Source organism: Homalodisca vitripennis, chromosome 6, assembly GCF_021130785.1.
Source record: "Homalodisca vitripennis isolate AUS2020 chromosome 6, UT_GWSS_2.1, whole genome shotgun sequence".
In the NCBI taxonomy this organism is placed as follows: Eukaryota; Metazoa; Arthropoda; class Insecta; order Hemiptera; family Cicadellidae; genus Homalodisca; species Homalodisca vitripennis.
This window is the reverse complement of record NC_060212.1, coordinates 168315648-168321647: the sequence shown is the minus strand read 5'-3', so window position 1 is coordinate 168321647 and position 6000 is coordinate 168315648.

The window sequence follows — 6000 nt, the reverse complement described above, 5'->3', positions numbered from 1 at the left end:
TACAAACTTAACAATGGATAAACGATCAGAGTCAAACTTAAGCAGGAGAGTAACGATCAGAGTCCACCTTAAACAAGAGAATAACGATCAGATTCCAAAACCATTATTTGCCAAATCTTGTTTACTCGTCACAATCAGATAAGTCTGATTCGCCACTGTCTGTTTCTTTTGCAACAAGTGTTTCATAAAATACCTGTGCTGTTGGTCCACAGAAACGTTTCAGGTGCATGATATCTTTTATTTTACCTCGGCTTAAGGGTAAAAGCCCATTGTAGAGGAGGCTGAGGGTGTTCAAGCTGTAGGGTGGTAGTGGAGAAGGTGGAGGTGGCTTCTTCAGTTTAGTCTTTTTTCTTTTTCTTTTACCATTTCCGTAGGTTCTTTAGGTTTTCCTTTTGTTTCGTAGTTTTTTTTTTGTTTTCTGTTTCCTTCCCCTTTTTTTGCTGCACTCCAATTTCTGTAAAAGCGCCCGTATATGTGTTTCTATAAAAAAGTAACCAGGTTTTAATTGTTCAACTTTAAGTTCTCGTAAAGGGCGGGTAGGGAAAGAACAGTCCTTTGCAAAATAAGGCGATAAGTGGTCAGTCCAATTTTGAAAGAAAATTTGTTTGCAGTTAACTACCTTGAAAGGTTCAGGTGTAGATCGAGCATTACTGATCTCATTTCTCCAGTCATAGGGTACTTCACAAGGAGCTTTTTGGTTTATTAGCGCCATGTTTTTATCACACTCCAAATAGGAGTGTCCTCTAATAGGAAATATAACTGACACACTATCTAGTAACTTCATGTGGTGGACAGCGGTGTACAGAAATCTCAAAACAATAGTTTTTGTTCTGCCCACCACATGAATCACAAAAAATTTTGAGATTGCGAATTTGTGGGTTCATAATCTGAGTGAAATAATGGTAAAGTATTGATGTAACTTACTTACTTGATACTTTTGTTTCCGCAGGAAGTTGGCCCATTTTAGGGCTTCTGCAGGTCCAAAACTGCCCTGTATAGGAGGGACAGTGTTTAGGGTAGGGTGGGGTGTTCCAGCCCTTTACAATGATCAAAAAATTGTTCCATGCTATAGAAGGATTGATCTATTAGGAAATTTTTTAGCTCACTCTTGAATTTTTTGTTACAATTGATTGTTCTCATTATTAGTGGTAAAACTTGATAAATTTTTAGTCCAGAGAAATTTGGTTTTTTTTTCAAAAAGAGTAAGCCTATGTTGCATTGAGAAATTGTTCTTAAATCTAGTATTGTAATTATGACTATTGTTTATAAATTCTAAGTTTTGAGATTTTATGTACCAGGCACATTCATAAATATATAGACATGGAACTGTTAATATTTTTAGGTTTTTGAAGTGATCACTACAATGTGAGCGGGGAGGCAGGCCCAACATGGCTCTGATGGCCTTTTTTGCCAAGTAAAAATTCGTTTGAGATTTGAGGCTGAGCCCCCCCACAGGATGACTGAGTAAGAGATGTGAGACTCGAACAAACAGTGGTATACAGTTTTTTCCAATTGGTTGTTTTTGAGTTTTGCAAGGTTTCGAAGGACAAAAACGCCTTTGGCTAATTTGCTTTCAATTTTGACCAACTGTTCATTCCAGTCTAACCCATCATCCAATATCACCCCCAGCAGTTCTGTTGATTTTGTGACATCCATCTCCCTGTCACCTATGCACAAGCTAGGAGTCCAGGAATTTTTTGAATTTTTCTTTTGTTTTGTTTGGATGCAGATGCATTTTGTTTTTTTTTATTGAGTTTGAGGTGGTTTGTTTCAAAAAATTGGGCTAGATTGTTTGCTTTGATGAAGGATTCTAATTCCAGGACTCCACAATCTCTGTGCCTGGTAACCAGGGTAGTGTCATCAGCGAACATGTAAAAATTTTCCACTGGAATCTTACTGGTTATGTTGTTTACATAAACCAGGAAAAGCAAAGGGCCCAGGATTGAACCTTGTGGCACGCCATTTCGAATCAAACTGGGTCGTGAAAGTGTGGATTTAATTTTGAATTTGGTTGTGCTGAGAACCTCCACTACCTGATACCTATTGGTCAAGTATGAGGTTAGCCATGCGATGGCAGAATTTTGAACGCCCAGTGCTGATAATTTCTTCAATAAAATGACCGCATTGACACAGTCGAAGGCCTTCGATAGGTCAGCAAAACAGCCGAATACCGTCTCACCAGCCTCGACCGCATCAATGCAACCATTTACAAAATCAATTAAGGCCAGTTTGGTTGATTTGGATTTTCTGAAGCCATACTGCCTCTCCACCAGGAGTTTATTTTCCTCCAGGTAGAGAGTCAGCTGGTCACAGATTACCCTCTCAATGATTTTGGATACTGCCGGAAGGAGCGATATTGGACGATAGTTGCAGACATCGGACTCATCACCCTTCTTTTTTGAAAAGAGGCCTCACCTTGGCCACCTTGCAGGCATCCGGGAAGGTGCAGCTGTTTATGGAGGCATTCACCAACTCCACAAGGGGTTTAGTCAGTTCCTTTTGACAGAATTTAATAGCCTTCATACATAGACCATCCACTCCGGCCGATGTTTTCGGTTTGAGGTTTGAAAAAAGTTTTTTTAGTATTCTATCATCTATGGGCCTGAAAGATTCTAGTTTTGTGTTAGGGTCTATGTTTGGACCGTCATTGTCATCAGAGCAATAGTTTAAATTTTCATTTATTTGGTCTGCAATGTTTATGAAGTAATTGTTAAAAAATTCTTCGATCTGCTTTGGGTGATTTATTTTTTTGTTTCCATTAATTATTTCAATATTTGTTATCTTATCAGTGCTCTTTCCTCTAAAATTATTTACAACATTCCAGGATTCCTTTTGTTTGTTGTCAGATTCATTTATTATTTAGTTAAACCATTCTGCTTTTGTTGACTTGATTCTTAATCTGTAAGTCTCATTTGTTATTAGGCTGTATAAGTAGGTTAAGTAGGGTTTAAGTAGGATGTGTTTTGAAAGTGTCACAGTGTTGTTTTACAGCTCATTTTAATATCAGTGCTATTTGAAGTTTAAACAATAGTTTTATATCATATTTTCAAAAGTGAAAGAGTTTTAAAGAGTAAATATTTTAATCCATAAAGTTGACATTTTTAAATTGTTTTAATCATACAAATATTGGTAACTTACTAACTAACCTAAAATAGAATAATTTTTATTTAATTGTATTTAATACAGTGATTTTATTAAACATTTACTTCAATACTTACAAGTATAAAATATCTTCAAACTGAACTGGCATTTGTAACAATAAAATAATTTTTATTTTCACTTTCACTTTTACTGTGCAGTGATGCTGTCACAACAGGTTATTACCATATCTGATTGTGAGTGAGCAGGTTTGAGTTGATACTGAGTGACTCTTGTTCTCTTATCAATAAGTACTGATAGCTCAGTGTGTAAGGTGGACATCTGTCAAAGTTCAATATTAGATCAGTGGTTCAAATCGTTCACCTGGCATTTCTTTTTGCTTATTCATTTAAATTTATTAAACTATCCAAAATTAATTTAATAGAGTACAGGACATATTTAAGTAGCTACATTTAATTTATTAATAACATTTTGGAAAAGAAGTTATTAGAAACCATAAAATAACTTATAAATAAACTTCCCAGTCAATAAATGTGATTAAATAATTAACAAATACTTGCTTACTTTTTTATTTTAAAACATGGGAAAATACAGAAAAAAGCAGCAAATACAGTTGTGAACAATGCAATAAAAAAACTGGGAACCCGAGGATACAGTGTAGAATGCACTACTTGTGAAAATTGGTTTCATAGAACTTGTACTGATTTATCCGTTAAGCAGTGTAAGGAATTAAAGAGAGATATTGGGTGGAAGTGTAATAGATGCTCAGTATCGGATCAGCATGACTATTTTACATAAGGAAAATAAAAAACGAAAAGAGTTATAATGAGCAGGAAATCGAAGAGGCAGCACTAGATGACACGGACAACATCAATGAGGATTTATTGCAGCTGAATCAGGAGCTAAGGAATGAACTAGAAAGTGTAAATTTGGATAGTGACTGACATGGGTAAGCAGTTGGAGGTATCAAGATGTGCAGAAAAGAATCTCCGCAAACAGATAAACCAGCTTAGAAACCCTACTTATAGAAAGAGAAGAATTTATAATTAAATTACAAAATGATAGAAAACAAAAAGAAAGTATTAACGTAAATAATGCAAGTGAGCTTTACTCCACTATTGTAAAAGTACAAACTAAAAATAAAGATGTCACGAAGAAGTTTGCCATTACTAAAGCCAGAACAACCTATAGTGTGTAAAAATAAATTTCAAGCATTAAGCGAGTCGGAAGTAGAGGAGAGTACTTCTGAGATAAAAGGATCACAGGCAACAATGACAGGAATACTGGAAAAATATAACCAGCCAACAAAACTCGAGGTCAACAAAAACCAAGAAGCCCAGATTGCTGTTTGTGGCAGATAGTCATGGGAAGCATATGTCACCACTTCTGGAAGAAGAACTGGGGGAGAGTTTCACTGTGGAAGTTGTCACAAATCCAGGAGCAAATTTTAACTATGTGCTCAAAATTTGGTGGAGATGACGTATAATTTTACAGCTGAAGACCATGCAATATTTCTCTGTGGAAGCAAATGACTGTGATCGAGTCAAAGGATCATGAATTACTTGTAAATAGTTTTAAGTTTAGATAAAATAGTAAATGTAGCATCTAAAACAAATGTACATATTCTAAGCATTCCATTCGTTTTGATAGCCCTAAAGAAAACTTTGCTATTCACTGTGTAAATGCAAAACTACATAAATGTATGTCAACATCTAATATCAGAGGTTTTATAGATTTATCAAACCATTCAGCCTAAACTACTATACAAATCATGGCTTTCATTTTAAATAGAAGAGGTTTAAAGCTTTACTAGCTAAGTTGATAAGACAAAATGTGAACAAATACCATTGCTGTGCTCAGAGTAACACAAACACACAAGACAATTCAATCACACATAGAATCTCTAATATCCAGAACAAACAACTCCATGAGCAATAAAAACACATGTAGTCACTTGTCAACACAACCTTCATTAATGTCACCACTGTCACCTTTTTTAGCAAATCAATTGCAGAAGAGCCCAGTAAAATAGAGCAGAGTAAAATAATATCAAAGGTTCAGTTTTACAAAAATAACAATATAACAAATTACAAATAACATTACCAATTTTCATGATAACATACAGCACCTGCCCTCATCAACTGAAAGTTTATATGATTTTTCTCAAGATAGTAGGCATACTAAGGCAAGGAGCTGTCAATCATCATCCAAGTTTTCTATTTTTCATCAAATGTTCAACATTTGTCATCCCACTTTAAATATGTTAAATATAAATTTAGAGGAAATACAACCAGATATCTTGGCACTAAACTGAACATAAATTGACAGCAGCAGAATTGATTGGGTTACACATTCCTCAGTACAAACATTTGCTCGTCTTTTGTGAGATCTCATTTCATCTGGAGGTGGAGTGCTAATATTGGCTAAAGAGCATATACATTTCAGATGTATTAAATTACCAGCAGTTGAAGCTCTCTTAGGAGAAAAAAGAATTTGAGTGCTGCCTGTCTGAAATAAACTATAGATAAAATTTCTTTTGTATTGGCAGTTTTATATAGATCACCCCAAAACACTGTCTAGTAGACAAATTTTTAAATAATTTAGATATATTGTGTAATGTACTATGTCATAAATTCAAAAATGTGATTTTGGCTGGAGATATAAACATAAATGTATTAAAAAAAAGATATAATTTACACTAAATTTAGTAATATATTTAAAAGTGTATAATATGAAATATATTTGGTGGACTTCCCAACTAGAGTTACAGCTGATTCTCAGACAGCCATAGATAAACTTTATTACGAATATAGATTGTACAAAAATTAAATATATCAGGTATCATAACTCAAATATCCGATCATGATGGTCAACTTCTAGGAATTTTTAGAATTAAATTGT